The 19,556-nt window shown below is 44.0% G+C and overlaps 1 protein-coding gene across 2 annotated transcripts in view; it reads left to right on the top strand.

The window, feature by feature from the left end:
- LOC137322840 (protein furry homolog) overlaps window positions 1-19,556 on the top strand; it is a 305,481-nt gene that overhangs the window by 26,844 nt on the left and 259,081 nt on the right. The window lies entirely within an intron of this gene.

Genomic DNA, 19,556 nt, shown 5'->3' with positions numbered 1-19,556 from the left:
CTCCATATACCCGCCTTAGCCTCATATCTCTTAATATCTTTGGTTAACAAAAATCTATCAATCTCAGATTTAAAATGAACAATTAAACTAGCATCAACTGTTGTTTGCGGAACAGCGTTCCAAATTTCTACCACCCTTTGTATGTAGAATCATTTCCTAACTTCACTCCTGCAAGTCCTGGCTTTAATTTTTATGCTATGCTCCCTAGTCCTAGTATTCAAGTATAGGAGACCTCCATAAACAGGTACAAATGCATCAGCAGCCAAAAGCAATAATCCAGCAACTAACTTGTAAATCCTGCAAGATCCCTTAAAGTAACACTGGTGGGGGGTCTTCCATGCTGTTTAAGACCTGTTCAGCTGTGCGAGGTTAAGACAGTGAGTTGGGCTGGAGCGTTGAGTTCTAAAATCACATCTGTCCCTTTAAATCAGCATTGCACACTGATCTACCATATATTCTCCCCACTTTACATGGCACCGGTGTTTGTTATCTGCATGTGCACGAATGCCTTTACCAATATAGCATCTGGCACACGCCACACTAGAAGTACATAAGAACATAAGAACATAAGAAATTGGAGCAGGAGTAGGCCAATCGGCCCCTCGAGCCTGCTCCGCCATTCAATAAGATCATGGCTGATCTGATCCCAACCACAAATCTAAAGAACACAAGAAGTCGGAGCAGGACCCGGCCACATAGCCCCTGGGCCCTCTCCGCCACCCACAGGGCATTGACCGATCCGAACTCAGCTTCATGTCCAATTTCCTGCCCGCTCCCCATAACCCCTAATTCCCTTTACTTCTAGGAAACTGTCTATTTCTGTTTTAAATTTATCTAATGATGTAGCTTCCACAGCTTCCTGGGGCAGCAAATTCCACAGACCTACCACCCTCTGAGTGAAGAAGTTTCTCCTCATCTCAGTTTTGAAAGAGCAGCCCCTTATTCTAAGATTATGCCCCCTAGTTCTAGTTTCACCCATCTTTGGGAACATCCTTACTGCATCCACCCGATCAAGACCCTTCACAATCTTATATGTTTCAATAAGATCGCCTCTCATTCTTCTGAACTCCAATGAGTAGAGTCCCAATCTACTCAACCTCTCCTCATATGTCCGCCCCCTCATCCCCGGGATTAACCGAGTGAACCTTCTTTGTACTGCCTCGAGAGCAAGTATGTCTTTTCTTAAGTATGGAGACCAAAACTGTATGCAGTATTCCAGGTGCGGTCTCACCAATACCTTATATAACTGCAGCAATACCTCCTTGTTTTTATATTCTATCCCCCTAGCAATAAAAGCCAACATTCCATTGGCTTTCTTGATCACCTGCTGCACCTGCATACCAACTTTTTGATTTTCTTGCACTAGGACCCCCAGATCCCTTTGTACTGCAGTACTTTCCAGTCTCTCGCCATTAAGAAAATAACTTGCTCTCTGATTTTTCCTGCCAAAGTGCATAACCTCACATTTTCCAATATTATATTGCATCTGCCAAATCTCCGCCCACTCACCCAGCCTGTCTATATCCCCTTGCAGGTTTTTTATGTCCTCCTCACTCTCTACTTTCCCTCCCATCTTTGTATCATCTGCAAATTTTGATATGTTGCACTCGGTCCCCTCCTCCAAATCGTTAATATAGATTGTAAAGAGTTGGGGACCCAGCACCGACCCCTGTGGAACACCACTGGTTACTGGTTGCCAGTCCGAAAATGAACCATTTATCCCAACTCTCTGCTTCCTGTTCGATAACCAATCCTCCACCCATGCCAGAATATTACCCCCAATCCCGTGATTTTTTATCTTAAGTAATAATCTTTTATGTGGCACCTTGTCGAATGCCTTCTGGATGTCTAAATACACTATGTCCACTGGTTCCCCTTTATCCACCCTATACGTTATATCCTCGAAGAACTCAAGCAAATTTGTCAGACATGACTTCCCCTTCATAAAGCCATGCTGACTTTGTCCTATTAAATTATGCTTATCTAAATGTTCCGTTACTGTCTCCTTAATAATAGACTCCAAAATTTTACCCACCACAGATGTTAAGCTAACTGGCCTATAATTTCCAGCCTTCTGCCTACTACCCTTTTTAAATAACGGTGTTACATTAGCAGTTTTCCAATCTGCCGGGACCTCTCCTGAGTCCAGGGAATTTTGGAAAACTATCACCAAAGCATCCACAATCCCTACTGCCACTTCCCTCAAGACCCTAGGATGGAAGCCATCAGGTCCAGGGGATTTATCCGCCTTGAGTCCCATTATTTTACTGAGTACCATCTCCTGAGTGATTTTAATCGTATTTAGCTCCTCCCCCCCGAGAGTCCCCTGTTTGTCCAGTGTTGGGATATTCTTAGTGTCCTCTACTGTAAAGACTGAAACAAAATATTTGTTCAGCATTTTTGCCATCTCCATGTTTCCCACCATTAATTTCCCGGTCTCATCCTCTAAGGGACCTATGTTTGCCTTAGCCACCCTTTTTCTTTTTATATAACTATAGAAACTCTTGCTATCTGTTTTTATATTTTTTGCTAATTTCTTTTCATAATCTAACTTCCCTTTCTTAATCAATCCTTTAGTTACTTTTTGCTGTCTTTTGAAGAATTCCCAATCTTCTATCCTCCCACTAAGTTTGGCTACCTTATATGTCCTTGTTTTTAGTCGGATACTATCCTTGATTTCTTTACTTAGCCACGGATGGCTGTCATTTCTTTTACACCCTGTGTGCCAGACATGCGCATTTCGGATGCCATTTCGGGTCCTTAGGAGTTCGCATAGCACCTGCAAAACGGGCGCTACGTGGCACAATTTAGACACCAGTGTCTTTGTAAACTGGTCTGAGGGGATGGAGTGCCTCTGTGAACTGGATGGAAGGGGAAGGTTGGATGTGGCAGAGTGACACTGTTGAGGTAACTTTTAGGGCCTGGTTGGTCGGTTGAAAATACCAATGTCATTTTGATTTTTATTCTAAAAATAAGAAACAAATAATAATTTCAAATCTAAAAATAAGAAAAAATCAATCGTAAAGTATAAAAGTGCTTCAAATTAACAAGAATGCACAATTTTAACGTAAAAATTCAAAATTTTCTAGGGGGCATGCATCTACCCCACCAACTTTGTGTCTTCAACATTTGGATTTCCCTTTTCAGACATTCATGTACTCATGAGGCCGATTTTCCTCTATATTGATCCCATATGACTGGAGGCATGTTCAAGCAACAACTCCTATAATGGCCCCTATTTCTGGGGCGCAACACGGAAGAAAATAGGGATAGAGTCCCATTTTGCTGGATCTCCATTCCCATTCTGCTTCACATGCGCTACTGATCACGGGTTAGGCAGAGGCTGCTCTGTTGCATCTGAAATAGGAGTTACTACGCAAATCTTATTTACAAAACCTGGCTGTAATGCCAGTCCGCATGTCGATTTATGCCATTTAGCTGATCGCAAGTCATTTGCAGACTGCCCCCATGTTAACTGGGCAGTCAGTTCCTAATACTCCATTTGAAATCCTGTTACCTTTGAAGGGAAAGACAGCAATATAGTAAGAATTGATTAATTATTTAATAAATTGATCTTTGGCTATTGTTGTGGTAAGAATTAAAAAGTAGTCTGTTGCAGTAGAGGTGAATTGTGGGCAAAAGCAGAATGGGGATCCCATTTGGCATATTTTTGTACGTGTGCTGCTTGGGGGAAGTGGAGGAGGATGAAGATTATCTGGTCATTATCTCATTGCTCTTTGTGGGTCCTTGCTGTGTGCAAATTGGCTGCCACGTTTCCTACATTACAACAGTGACTACACTTCAAAAGTACTTCATTGGCTGTAAAGCACTTTGGGACATCCTGAGGTTGTGAAAGGCGTTGTATAAATACAAGTCTTTCTTTCTTTCTTTCTTATACATCAATTTGTAAACATATAACTCTTTATCAGAACAAAATCCTTCCACGTTACCTGAAAAAAATCAAGCTTTCTGGCTTTCCCATTGAGCTTTAACTTTATCTGCTCATTCAATGATGCTGGTGCCTTTAAGGCCCAAGCAATACCCAGATCTCCTCTTTTGTCTGGCCCTGTGCCCAAAATTGTGCCTAAGAGTACTCCCAGTCTGCATCTGCTTCATTGTAATGAGGCCCCAGAGGTTGCTGGGGTGCTGAAGATGTTGCTGGAACAGAGTGCACTCTGGTGTGCTCCACACTGATTGCTCCAGGATAGCGTTGGGAGAGGTAGATAGGTACTATCAAGTACAAGCCCGGGCTTCTGGGAGGGGCAGAGGCCTTCAAATAAAAATCTTATGAAGACATTAAAAGACACAAAAGACAATTCAGTGTATATATTTATCATCTTTTTGTGAAAAAAAATATTTTGTTTAAACCCTTATTTTAAACATTAGAAATTTCAGTTACTGAGAAAAAATGGCAGGATTTATTTTCATAAAACATTTTGAGTCACTTGTGGAGGTCAGAGAACGCTGCAGGACACTCACTAAAACTGTGGGTTATATATGATTGGCAAGGTGTGACACCTCTAACATTGAAAATACTATCACAGTGCCTCCTAAAGGTTTCACAGATAGTTGAGGAAAAAATGTGGACACTTTAATAATGAGATGTCCCACAAGAGCTGGTTTACATAGGAGTTTTCAATGGAACGTGCATCCCATGTACCAAATTTAGCAATAGTTGGTCTCCAGTGGCATTGTAATATTCAAGTCAAGTAGGTTTATCAGGCAGAAAGATAATTGGATTAAGGTGGGGGAAGGAGGAAAAAGATTTGAGAAGGGAGTGGGGCAGTGTAACTCATCAGAAGAGGGCAATAGGGGTGAGAGTTTTGAAGAGAGAGGTGAAACAGGGGGACCAGGAGAGGAAGGGGCAAGGAGAGCAGAGGGAGGGGAAAGGAGAATGGGGGGAGGGGAACAGGGAAGGGATAGGGACAGAGACCACGGCCAGCAAAAAATTCTCAGCTGGGGGGCGGGTTGGAGGAATTGGTTTGGCACACAGACTCAGTGGGGAGAAAGGGGAAGCGATCTCAGCAGTGGGTGGAAGGGACTAGCAAACAAATTTGGGGGGAACTCAAGCTCAATAAGGTCTATCAATAGGAAAGGGTGTGGGAAGATGAGAAAACTCTCTTATGCGGGGAAGGGGTTGGCGAAGGCCATAAAACTTTCAGTGAGGGTAGGGAACCATGTCATGGGAGGAGTAGAATAGCAAACAGACTTAGGGAGGGGTTACAATTGGGAAACACCCGCAGTTGGAGACTGGGGATGATTTTAAAACTCTCTCATAGGCTGGGGGAGGGAAGGCCAGATAACACTTTCAGCATCAGTGGTGGGCCAAGATTCTCATCAGGGGGTGGCTGAGTTTTCTAAGGCCTGATATGCTCTCTGCAGATTACATAGTAAAGCAAATACTCTCGACAGAGGGAGAGGATGTCAAAGGGAAAAAAGAACCCTTCATGGGAGAATGTTAATATTATGAAAGTAGGGGGTTTTAAAAGTCCAACAAAAATTTCCCATTTACATTAAGTATATTTTCTGTTTGGCATTTAGTAATGACTATTGAGATGCTGAAGAATGTGTCGTCTTACAATGTCAGTTGTAACAATTTGGGTTTGTCAGATTTGGGCAATGCCAGGTTTAGGGGGAGGCTAATAATTTTAATCACCGAATTTGGAAAATGCCTGCAAGGAGGCATAATGATAGTGGGTTATGAGATGTCAAGAGGAGAAACTTTCCAATGGCCTGAGGGATGATAAGAAAAATTTAAACACGGATCTAGGCTTTGATCAAAATTGAAGAAAAATTCCTCAGGCTTGTGACATTTTTACATCCACTTTTATTGACTCAGAATAATTGCAGATTAAAATTAATTTCCTTTCAGAAAGATAAGAATGAAAGTTTAATGTGAGGAAAACAAAAATATTGTAATGGTACTGGGTTCTGCAGCTAATGTTACCATGACAGGTCTTTCACAGTGGCACTGTCAGGCGTAATATATTGCAGGTAGATATTGACGCTTTTAAAATAGATTTTGCCATAGACAGAGCCTGACATAGGAGTTTTCAATTGCATTTTGAAATGGAATATTGTGACTCATTCAGCATTTTTATTATATAATGGAATAGATAGATTTATATACTTGGTATAAATAGAAATATGTTGGAGCCATCCAAAGAGTGAATTTGACATTGTAACACAGTCACGGCTTGTGTATAACTCAAATAAATATATCATCCAACTGTTCACAGGTATGGCATGTGTGTAATTCGGGTAGGAATATTATCCAATAGGTCACAGGTATCCACCTCATGTAACATCAATCGTGGCATGATGAATTTAACATTATACTGGAATCTGACAAGAAATGACAGTTTCACTGAAATATCTATACACCAGTCACTAATTTTACATATTATTATTGCTTGTCAGTATAAGTTTAAGCTGGGAAAGGGCATTCTTTGCAAAACTTGAACTTGTGTGGTAGCACTAATTGTTGGTTTACACTTGATTACATAGAATTACATAGAATGTACAGCACAGAAACAGGCCATTCAGCCCAACAGGTCCATGCCGGTGTTTATGCTCATCTGAGCCTCCTCCCTCCCTACTTCATCTACCCCTATCAGCATATCCTTCTATTCCTTCTTCCCTCATGTTTATCTAGCTTCCCTTTAAATGCATCTATGCTAGTCGCCTCAACTACTCCTTTTGGAGCAAGTTCCGCATTCCAACCACTCTCTGGGTAAAGAAGTTTTTCCTGAATTCCCTATTGGATTTATTAGTGACTATATTTATGGCCCCTAGTTTTGGTCTTCCCCACAAGTGGAAACATCTTCTCTACGTTTATCCTATCAAACCCTTTCATAATCTTAAAGACCTCTATCAGGTCACCCCTCAGTCTTCTGATTGTTGTCTTCCTATTTGGGATCATTCTACCTGACATTTATGTTGACATTTTGGGCCCGATTTTACCAGGGGTGCGGGTTCCCGGCGGGTAGGCCTGCGGGCGCGTTCAAAACGCGCCCGGTGAAATTAGTGGGTTGCCCGCGCGATCGCAGCAGGCAACACACTAATTGGATCCACTTACCTGCTCCTCCGGGTTCCGCGCTGCTGATCTTCGCGTCGGGCGGGCTGTGCATGCGCAGTAAGATCTGTCAGCTGGAGGCGCTCTATTTAAAGGGGCAGTCCTCCACTGACAGATGCTGCCACAAACAGTAACAATTACAGCATGGAGCAGCCCAGGGGGAAGGCTGCTCCCAGTTTAATGATGCCTCACCCCAGGTATCATTAGATGGGGTGAGGAGGAGGGGGAGGACAGAGATCTTCCCCCCGGTGGCCGGGAGGAAGCGGCCTGCCTCTGCCACCAAGAAGGCTTGGCCCGAGGTGGCAGAGGGGGTCAGCTGCGCCACCAATATACCGCCCACCTGCATACAGTGCAGGAGGCGCACCAATGACCTCAGTAGGTCAGCCACAGTGAGAACACGTAGTCTTTCCCCTACACTCCGCCTGCCACAACACTGCCCCCACCCCACATCTCCTTCGGCACTGCCAACACTACTCTGTCACATCACCCCTCATACCCACTCAAACCCCATCCTCATCTTACCTGCACCTACTCACCTCGCCAGTACTCATCCCGCCACTAACACGCAACCCAATCCTCATACAATGTCATGGCTCTATCCCATACTCACCCTCTCGTGCATCTCTCTCACGGCCAGCCTCACTCAACCTGCCACCACCTGTGCTGCAGCCACAGGGCATGCATCACACATGTGCAGTAGGCGGCGTAAGGCAAACGTGCCGTGAGCATGAAGGGGATGCACAAGGGTGTTTGAGGATTTGTCATGGTTCGTACTTCTATTGAATTAAATAACAACTCACATCACACATTATATTGGCTCCACTAGTGACATGTCGTCGCGAATCCTGTCCGGTTTGTGCAATAATGCCCGCTCCTGGGTATCCCTATGAGGACCCACCACTGATGCCACCCAGTGTGTCACTGCAGAGTGGGTGTCGGTGTATTTGCAGGGCTCATCTGCGCAGACGACTGAGAGACACCGGGGATGTCCCCGGTTGCAGCCTGGAAGGATCCGGAGGCGAAGAAGTTGAGGGCAGTGGTGACTTTGACGGCGACGGGTAAGAAGATGCTGCTTGGTCCATCCGGGAGCAGCTCGTCATTAAGGAGGCTGCAGATGTCGGCGACTACCTGGCGAGTGACTCTGAGCCTACGTATGCACTGCTGCTCAGAGAGGTCCATGAAGCTGAGCCTCGGTCTGTAGACCCTGTGCGGAGGGTAGTGCCTACTGCGACTCATCTCTCTCTGCAGTTGCCCTCCATCCTGCTGTGCAGGTGGATGTGCCACAGCACCGTGTTGTGGGGATGCACGTCTCTGAGGCGGACGGCGTGGACTGCGAGGCTGCTGAGGCTGGTCATGCTGTTCGTCCTGCGAGGATGTCAACGCAGCACCCATCTGGCAGGTGTAGGTCTGCGGGGTTGTGCACGGTAGAAAAGTGTGTCCTCGCACAGGGGTTGCACTTCCACGCCGGTGAATCTTCTTGCTTGGAGGAGGGTGGTGGAGGGCAGGCGTTGCCCAATGTGACGGAGTGTCCTCCTACGTTGGGGAAGGCTCTCCCTCCCCCCCACCTGTGGAATGCACCTTGGCGGCTGCCACAGGCTGCTGGCTGCAACACGTCCGTTTGGAGTGAGACTGTTTCCCCCAGTATGTGAAACAGTCTGAGTTGAAGGTAAAATCCCACACTTCCTAATAAGACAGCTGCATCAGGTCATTTAATGACCTGAACAAGCAAAGTAAATACACTCAAGTGGCATCCCGCTGGCTTTAATTGCCTGCGGGATTCCCACCAGCGGGGGCTACGCACGCACCTCCGCACGTCAGCGCGGAACCCGGAAGTGGCCGGGATCGAGGCGCGATCCGGTCACGCACCTGGATATCGGGATTTTCGAGGCCCCCCCCCCCCCGCCGAGAACGCACCGGAAACCCGCTGCTAAAATCGGGCCCTTTGAAATCTTTAAGAGTACAGGTACAGTTGCCTAGAAATTATCCTGGGAACTGATGTACCTTTTAGTCTCTGAGAACCTATGTATGTCACGTCTAGTAGCTTTAAAATAGACTAATCTACAGTATATATAAATCAGTCTAATGTAAAAAGTACTGACTGGAGAATTTCAGCATTTGTATGTTACATAATATGGCAGATTAGTGCAGCCAACCAGGAACTGATAATCTGACCATCCACACCTAACAGACTATTTCATGCTTTGAAGCAGAGCTATAGAACAATCTAGATATCATTGATATCAACGCTTGGTCCATGTTGGACAGAATGGTCTCCATTCTCTGCATGAAGCCTTGACGCAAGTTGGACCCGGACACTTTTATGCTCTTCAATATTGTGTGCAAGTTTGCTGGCAGACTGCTCAGTGCATCAAGCATTTCCTGGTATACACCCATCAGCTTTCTTTGGTAGGCTGGACCTTCGAAGTCAACATCTGAGTCCTCAGCAGCAGAACTAGTATATGATCTCGCCCTCCACTGAGTTGGCACCAGCAGCATCCTATCCCCTGCCCAGCTCCTGCATACTTGTACGTGGTGATTCACCACGTGAAGACACCTCCTCTAACCTAGCCTCTAAAGTACGCGTTGTGTCAGTATCTGAGGATCAGATTGAGTGACGCTGCATCTTCAGGAAGGCTGGCTTCCTCTTCCTGCACAGGGGCTTCCACATCTTCTGCACCTGAAAAGAAAGAGCGGGACAAGGGTTAGCTTGTGGAGTGAAGGGAGAGCAGAGAGAGAGAGAGAAGTGTCTGGTAAAAGCATCTGTAGTTTGTCATGCAGTGTGTGGGTGAGGTAGAACTAATAAGGGAAAAAAAGGATAAAGTATGAAAAGATTCTGCATGACATCTCTTCCAGCGTTGCCAATCGCCACAGCCGTGATTCCCCCTGCCAGTGATAGCCAGCACATTATCTTTGAGGGGGGAGAGGGTATGCAGACGAGCTTTTTCTCCTCCCCTGGCAGCTTCCTGGCGCAGGTTGTATGCAACCTTCTCCTGCAAGAAAGAAGGTAATACGTTAGTGACAGTCTTGTGAGGTGTTTAGAGAATGTGCCTGTCATGGTGGAATAGCAGGTATGCAGTGTGTCGGATGTGAGTTGTGGATAAGTGAGGGTTGGAATATAGGTATGAATGTGAGGAGAAGGAGGTGTAGTGAAGTGTGGTGCAGTAATTGTAGGAGAGTGCAGGGAAGTAGGGGATCGGAGTATTATGATTAGTAAGGCTGCAGCGTGTGGTGGAGGTATGAGCAAAGAGTAAGAGAGCAGTATTGTTGTGTTGACAATTCTGGTGAGGTCATTAAACTTTTTTCGGCATTGTAGCCATGTCCTGGGAGCTAAGCTGCTCTGCCTCCTCATTCATATGCTCTGCCACCTCTTAACACAGTCAACGAAGTTGGTGCCTGGAGGGCTTCCTGCCCCCTGGGGTGGGGGAGAGGATGTCCCTCCTCCTGTCCACTTCCTGGACCAAGGCCTCCAAAGCAGCATCTGAGAACCTGGTGGCACAATCTGCCGGTCTGGCAGCCATTCCTTTGCTCAGAAGTGCTTCCTTGCTTCTTCCTGCAGCCAGAATGCAGCGCCCCTTTAAATTATGCTGGCTGCCTTTAAGTGGTGTCAGAGATGCTTGATATCTGGCTCCCCAGAGAGGCCTGCACCAACGTGTAGTGCGGGTACCGCTGGCTGCACACCTGAGTGATTATAATCAACACACAGCATGAATATTACATGCTGCCTGAGTCAACGCTAACAGGTTCGGATATTGTTTGTCCCGTCCCTTGCGTATCTGTTAATGGGCGCGATCGAATTTCTAGGCCCAAGTGTTAAAGCAGTGATACAATAGGGGGATAAAAATTCAGAAATGTTTTGGTTAGCCTTAAAAGGCATCTCAACTCATTGGAGCCATTGCCGGGGCTGAATCATAGACTCAAAGAATCATAGAAAGGTTATAGCATGGAAGGAGGCCATTCGGCCCATCGAGTACGTGCTGGCTCTATGCAAGAGCAATCCAGCTGAAGGGGCAAGAGATTAAGAAGTGCCAAGCCAAAATGAAGGAAAAGAGAATCCTGGATGCAGGAATGTCTCCAGACAAATGACAGAGTAGCCCAGCACCTGATTACCTATTTGATAGCTGCTGAAGTGAGATGGTGCTTCATGAGCTGTCTGCGAGGAGGGTTGCCTTCTATACCATTCAACAGCACCATCCCATAGATCAGTATTGCAGCTTGCCTGGAGGTACAGGCAAGTTTCAAGCCACAGCTGACCCTTCCTATCACTGAACGTATTTGCATTTGCATGAATTTGCATTTATAAAGTGTTTTCCACATCCTTGTCCCATAGAATTTCACAGCCAATAAATTACTTTTCAGGTGTAGTTACTGTTGTTATGTAGGCAAATATGACAGCCAATTTGCACACAAGGTCCCACAAATAACAATGAGATGAATGACCAATTAATCTGGTTTTGGTGGTGTTAGTTGAGGAATAAATGTTGGCCACAACATTGGGAGCACTCCCTGCTCTTCTAGTGTCACGGGATCTTTTACATCCACCTGGACAGACAGATGGGAACAGAAATAGCTGGTGGCATCTTGGCTCATGATCATCCTGGCATGCCTCCTATCATGTCGTACCATGTAAAGCATGACATACTGTAACTGAAATGTTTCTGAAGAACTTTCCAGCATAACAGTTAGTCAGGCATTCACATATCATAATGATGCTAAATTTTACAATTTAGCAATCCTGACATGAACCTTTTGTGATGCAATTGCAGATCAGGAATTCAAGCATAGAAGTCGATAATGTACATAAAATTGTGCTACCACCAAATTCCAAACATGCATCCCATTGTAGGATGGGTTTCACTGGAAGCGGTAAATTGTAAAATCAACTCCTCATTGTTGTGGTCTGGTATTTGAACAAGCTTGGTATGGTTTGCATATTAATAGTCTTAAATGCACAACAGATACAGCATTATCATTTATCTGTTGCTTTGGTGTTGGTTTTTAATTCTGTTCCTTGTATGATATGTGCAGAAAATGTTTAAAGGGCATCAAATAAAGTCAATTATGCATTGGACTGTTGCTGGCAGTGATTTTGCCATATGACCTACAGTGCTTGAGGACATAAAATATATAAATATCAAATTGTATTAGTGCAGTTACATTTCAGCAATATGGGTCACCCAATCCCTCCTGCCCCCCAACATGTGCTTATTTATATGTTATGTTATGCAACATTGAACTAATGTTGTAGTGGTATGAGCTGCACATCTCCCCACCAACACATATATTGAATTTATGTGCCATATTAGGCCCTGTATCAACTTCTTTACACCAGTACCATCTCTGTTCTCCCAGCATACCCTATTTATGTTGCATTCACTCCATTTATCTCTGTTAACTACATTTATTTCACTTCTAGGCATTTATTTATTCTTGCCCACATTCTTTTTACCACCTTTTGTCATTTGCTCACTGCTGCACTCAGTTGCAAGCATTTAGAGCATGATCTACTGAAAGTGATCATCAGATACCGGTAAGACCTTTCTACAATTTAGGTGACTGTATCATTGAGAATGTCATCTTTGGGTATGTTGGCATGACAAAATTAAGTTAGTCCACGCACAGTGCCTCTCACGAGTCACATTGGGGAAAATAAGTCACGATATTTAGATTGAGTCCTAAAGTCAGAGGTATAATTTAAGTAAAAGACTGCACCAACTATTCCTTGCGACAATATGTAGTCTTCTTGCCACTGCCAATGTGCAGAAGCTTGGTCCCAGAATCTGAAAGAATTATACCAAGGCATGTAATGTCATGGAGGTTGCTGGCAATGGTACCTTGTCAGCATCCTTTAAACCAATAAAGAAAATGGCTGGAGAGTGATCACATGGTCATAGCTGGCTCTGGTGCTGCTGACTGCATAGGCTTCATGGCTGCATTGAAACTAAGCCCAGCATTCATTTAGTTGTAATATTGAGAGGTGGAGCATCCAGCTGCTGTGGTTGTTTTCATTTCTCATTGCCATGTACTGTCTCTTCAGCAGTTTCACACAAATCACTGCTGTTTAATGTGTACATAGCCATGTTCAGCTAATTTACCAAGATTGCTTGAGAATTCTGTGTGTTTGAGGCATGGCAGCTCATTGTGGCTTTCAGTACTCATGTCTTGCTCCCAGTGGTGAGCAACCATTTCGTTTCTGCTTCACTGCAAACGTCAATTTAAATATTCATCACATTGCATTTAGGCAGTCAACCTTTAAGACGAATACGAAGGAATAAATACCTGGACAATTAGCTATTTTGTTGATGTAAAGGCATATAAAAATATTCAAAAACAGGAAGTCTACAGTCAAATGAAAGTGCATGTACACTTCACGACTAAAGAGTCATACCTAGCACAAAGGAAGATGGTAGTGGTTGTTGGAGGCCAATCATCTCAGCCCCAGGACATTGCTGCAGGAGTTCCTCAGGGCAGTGTCCTAGGCCCAACCATCTTCAGCTGCTTCATCAATGACCTTCTCTCCATCATAAGGTCAGAAATGGGGATGTTCGCTGATGACTGCACAGTGTTCAGTTCCATTCGCAACCCCTCAGATAATGAAGCAGTCCGAGCCTGCATGCAGCAAGACCTGGACAACATCCAGGCTTGGGCTCATAAGTGGCAAGTAACATTCGCGCCAGATAAGTGCCAGGCAATGACCATCTCCAACAAGAGAGAGTCTAACCACCTCCCCTTGACATTCAACGGCATTACCATCGCCGAATCCCCCACCATCAACATCCTGGGGGTCACCATTGACCAGAAACTTAACTGGACCAGCCATATAAATACTGTGGCTACGAGAGCAGGTCAGAGGCTGGGTATTCTGCGGCGAGTGACTCACCTCCTGACTCCCCAAAGCCTTTCCACCATCTACAAGGCACAAGTCAGGAGTGTGATGGAATACTCTCCACTTGCCTGGATGAGTGCAGCTCCAACAACACTCAAGAAGCTCGACACCATCCAGGACAAAGCAGCCCGCTTGATTGGCACCCCATCCACCACCCTAAACATTCACTCCCTTCACCACCGGCGCACTGTGGCTGCAGTGTGCACCATCCACAGGATGCACTGCAGCAACTCGCCAAGGCTTCTTCGACAGCACCTCCCAAACCTGCGACCTCTACCACCTAGAAGGACAAGGGCAGCAGGCGCATGGGAACAACACCACCTGCACGTTCCCCTCCAAGTCACACACCATCCCGACTTGGAAATATATCGCCGTTCCTTCATTGTCGCTGGGTCAAAATCCTGGAACTCCCTTCCTAACAGCACAGTGGGAGAACCGTCACCACACGGACTGCAGCGGTTCAAGAAGGCGGCTCACCACCACCTTCTCGAGGGCAATTAGGGATGGGCAATAAATGCCGGCCTTGCCAGCGACGCCCACATCCCGTGAACGAATAAAAAAAAAGCAATGCAAGAATCGAATGAAGAAAAGTTGATTGCTGAGGACTGACCAGGTTGAGAATGTGCCATTAAAGTGACAAATGTTTGAGGAATGACTCCTAAATGTATAAAAGTCAGTACTTTACGCATTTGAACAGAATGAAAAAATTGCAACCAAAAAAACCCAAATTTGGGGGCGGGGGAGATTTAAAACATCCACAGGTGCAAACAGATAGGCAACATGTAGCATGAAGAAAATCAAAAGCTTTTAAATTAAAGCAAGTTTACTGGCACTAATCTAACAATGATTCACAATAAAACATTGACAACTGCAATTTGTTTTCCCTTGTAGGTCTTTGAACATTCATTGCAATCAATGTTCATTGTTTACAAAGACCTCATTATCCCTAAATATTAGGGTACTAAGTCTACTGTCCAGCTATTGAATGATGTATTTTGCGTATCCTCCGCTTCTACGATTAGTTTGTAGTTTAAGCATTTGCACACGTGCCTACAAGCAACAAAAGTTACCTAAACCACTGACCTAATAGTAGTGATATGAGACGATAAAGTAAATAAAAACCCTTAATGGTTGGCAAAGTCTAAAAAAGTCTGCAAATTTTAATATCAGTAACATTTTTAATATGCTAGAAATTTTAGTTGGAACCCAGTATTATAAACACCACCCTCGTAAATTGCCATGAATATAGGAGTAAAATAAAAATAAGCAGTAAGAATAATGAATGTTTCTGGCCGCGTACAAATAAAGGGCTACAACGTAAAGTTATTTGCAGATGTGCCCTCTTCACTGGCTTTCATCCAAGTCTCTGTCTACCGCTGTCATTTCTCAGTCCAAGTCTATCTTGCCCAACCTAACTTTACAAGCTGCGCCCGGCCATCATCCGCTCTCATTGGCTGTGAGAAATTTCCCTTATCGTGTTGCTGTCAATTACACATCTGGATACTTGAAAAAGTGGTCTTACAAAAGGGAATTCACAATCCTAAAGCAGGAGATCTGGATTCCCCATGCGACATTCCTGCCAAATGTGGGGGAATTGGTAGGTGGGGCCGCTGTCTGGAAAGAGTACCAGGCCTGGAGTTTCCTCGTGGGCGCAACACGGAAATTAGACCTGAAAATACGCCCAGTGTCACGTATATTTTGCCCATGTCAAGTTACGCCCAAGTATCCTCCCAATCTCATTAGAATACGGCCAAACTTAAAATGGGCGGAAATTAGCGTAAACAATGGGGCCCAAAGAAAGTGCTGAACCCACACCATATATTTCTACTTTAAGTTTGAAAATTAAAGTTTTAATTCATTTAACCATCGTTCATTTACATCAGGCACACTATGATTAGGAACCTGCAATTGGGGAAGCTTTTTAATTTTTAATGTGACTTATACTTATGCCATAAAAATCCATTCAAAGAAACAGAAAATATAGAGCAGGTCTCAGTGAGGATAATTTTTTTTAAATGCTCAAAAGATTGCAATAAAACACATAGAAGAATGACTTTCTTTCCTGCTACGCCTGAAAATCTGGTCTTAATGTGAAGAGGCCCTCTGAACGAGTGCAATTGGAGGACACCTGCATTTGATAGTTGGGTGCATGACCAGTTTTGTGGGTGGAGATTCATATAGGCGGAGGGTTGATGGAGGGCCATTAAAGATCAGAGAGGGAGGTGCTGGAAGTCTTAACGCGCATCAAGGTACATAAATCTCTGGGACCTGATGAAATGTATCCCAGGACGTTATGGGAGGTTAGGGAGGAAATTGCGGGTCCCCTAGCAGAGATATTTGAATCATCGACAGCTACAGGTGAGGTGCCTGAAGATTGGAGGGTAGCAAATGTTGTGCCTTTGTTTAAGAAGGGCGGCAGGGAAAAGCCTGGGAACTACAGACCGGTGAGCCTGACATCTGTAGTGGGTAAGTTGTTAGAGGGTATTCTGAGAGACAGGATCTACAGGCATTTGGAGAGGCAGGGACTGATTAGGAACAGTCAGCATGGTTTTGTGAGAGGAAAATCATGTCTCACGAATTTGATTGAGTTTTTTGAAGGGGTAACCAAGAAGATAGATGAGGGCTGTGCAGTAGACGTGGTCTACATGGACTTTAGCAAAGCCTTTGACAAGGTACCGCATGGTAGGTTGTTACATAAGGTTAAATCTCACGGGATCCAAGGTGAGGTAGCCAATTGGATACAAAATTGGATTGACGACAGAAGACAGAGGGTGGTTGTAGAGGGTTGTGTTTCAAACTGGAGGCCTGTGACCAGCGGTGTGCCTCAGGGATCGGTGCTGGGTCCGCTGTTATTTGTTATTTATATTAATGATTTGGATGAGAATTTAGGAGGCATGGTTAGTAAGTTTGCAGATGACACCAAGATTGGTGGCATTGTGGACAGTGAAGAAGGTTATCTAGGATTGCAACGGGATCTTGATAAATTGGGCCAGTGGGCCGATGAATGGCAGATGGAGTTTAATTTAGATAAATGTGAGGTGATGCATTTTGGTAGATCGAATCGGGCCAGGACCTACTCCGTTAATGGTAGGGCGTTGGGGAGAGTTATAGAACAAAGAGATCTAGGAGTACAGGTTCATAGCTCCTTGAAAGTGGAGTCACAGGTGGATAGGTTGGTGAAGAAGGCATTCGGCATGCTTGGTTTCATTGGTCAGAACATTGAATACAGGAGTTGGGATGTCTTGTTGAAGTTGTACAAGACATTAGTAAGGCCACACTTGGAATACTGTGTACAGTTCTGGTCACCCTATTATAGAAAGGATATTATTAAACTAGAAAGAGTGCAGAAAAGATTTACTAGGATGCTACCGGGACTTGATGGTTTGACTTATAGGGAGAGGTTGGATAGACTGAGACTTTTTTCCCTGGAGAGTAGGAGGTTTAGGGGTGATCTTATAGAAGTCTATAAAATAATGAGGGGCATAGATAAGGTCGATAGTCAAAATCTTTTCCCAAAGGTAGGGGAGTCTATAACGAGGGGGCATAGATTTAAGGTGAGAGGGGAAAGATACAAAAGGGTCCAGAGGGGCAATTTTTTCACTCAAAGGGTGGTGAGTGTCTGGAACGAGCTGCTAGAGGCAGTAGGAGAGGCGGGTACAATTTTGTCTTTTAAAAAGCATTTGGACAGTTACATGGGTAAGATGGGTATAGAGGGATATGGGCCAAGTGCAGGCAATTGGGACTAGCTTAGTGGTATAAACTGGGCGACATGGACATGTTGGGCCGAAGGGCCTGTTTCCATGTTGTAAACTTCTATGATTCTATGATTCTATGACACATAGGTATATTGTAGTTATACACGTAACTGACTTACAGCCAAAATTCTGCAATCTTTTAAGCAACGTAATTGATTTGCGCCCAGATTCGGCGTGTCTCTGGGCGCAAATGCAAAGGAAACTGCAGGCCATTGTTTTAGCCATGTGCATGAGCTGTAAATTATTGTCATAAAGCACCAAAGTACAGGAGGTAAAAAGTTGTATGAATCTTTAATTATTGCCAAGTCTTATGGCTAAATGGTAGCAGTAGGTTAGCTGATGACCTGGCAACCTCAATAAATATTATTTTTTCAGCTCCCAAATCTCTTATATTTGTTACATAGTCCATATTCTAAATATAAATACATTTTTAGAAAATTTGTGGTACTTGTTTAAGGGATTTGGTAAATAGTATTTTTTCAAAGGTCAGATTTCTTGTACTGATGTTAGCAAAAAAACATTGCTGTTGCGCCAAGGAGCGTCAAAATGTATTGCAGAATGCTTGATGTCACAAGGGGCTGCCTATACTGCAATGATAGTTGCTTTGAATTCAAAGAGAGTTTCATTGTATGGAATATTTTTTGTTTTAATAGTAAACATTAGAAACGGCTCTGCTCAAGACATACAATGGGCCAGATGTTGCTGAAGCAGGGCATCTAACGGCAGCTGCTATTAGTTAGACTTGCCCCTGCAACCTTCAGCTCAAAAATGTTTTGGCCACTAAGTTGCTGAAAGTGCGAGCTGATAACAGCGCAGTGAGGAAAACAGGGCATCTGGGACCTGAACAAACAGGGCAACCAACTGTGTATCTCCTTTAACCAATGAGACTTAAGGATTGGGAAATAAACAGTGGAAGGACTGAAGAGGGTGAATTAAAAGGGGTGAATTCAAAGTCAAATTGGTACAGAAAGAGAAATAAAGAGAGGGAAAGAAAGATTGGATTAAAAGAGAGAAAAAAAGATAGAAAGGAAAAGTAAGAAAAATAATTAAAAATTTGACGTTTTTAGAATCTCCTATAACAATTCACAACCTGAAGGAATGAGACTCCACACTTATAATAATTAATTTTTGTTGCCAGAGAGGTTGACTGGCCGTCATTAACACATATCACTTCGTTAAAAGGGTACTTACGCTTGTAATTACTAGCCCTAAACATTTGCTGCGGGTTTAGTTCCTATCTACCGTGCAAATAAATTAACTTCACGACATTCTATGTATGTCAATGTTTAGGCAGACAGCGAAATGGCGTTTCCACAAAGCTAATGGTGGAGCGGCGCAACTCAGACAGCAATTTTTAGATATTTGCATTTAACCGCACATCTAACCCTCATCTGAAGTTGCTGTACCATTTACACATAAATAACGGTTACACCATTAGCCTCACCATTATTTTGACAGCAGAACCTGGCCCATTGTATTCTGGGGTGCTTTGTACGCTGGTAAGTGTTATCATTTATAGAAGGAGGAAGTGCAATAATCTGGAAATATATCATGCATTCTGAGAGGAGCAATATTGTATACAGGCAATATTAATGCTGTGGCAGTATGCTTTATGTGACAGTAGTAAGCGCTGTAATTAAATTGGCAGTGTGACCACAAAGATCATTTATTAATGTGAAACAAGATGTTATTATTCTCTTTAAATTGAGTCATGTTGTATGATAATTAAAGGAGTAAGATTATCCCAGCTGTCTGGAAAATATTTTTTGATCACTGGCTGCATCCAACGATGGCATGTATTTAAAATGGTGCGTTGATTAGTAGGGTTTTTAAATGAGCCAAA

Source organism: Heptranchias perlo, chromosome 6 (genome assembly GCF_035084215.1).
Source record: "Heptranchias perlo isolate sHepPer1 chromosome 6, sHepPer1.hap1, whole genome shotgun sequence".
In the NCBI taxonomy this organism is placed as follows: domain Eukaryota; kingdom Metazoa; phylum Chordata; class Chondrichthyes; order Hexanchiformes; family Hexanchidae; genus Heptranchias; species Heptranchias perlo.
Note: the sequence above shows the minus strand (reverse complement) of the source record. Positions and strands in the feature narration are given on the sequence as shown.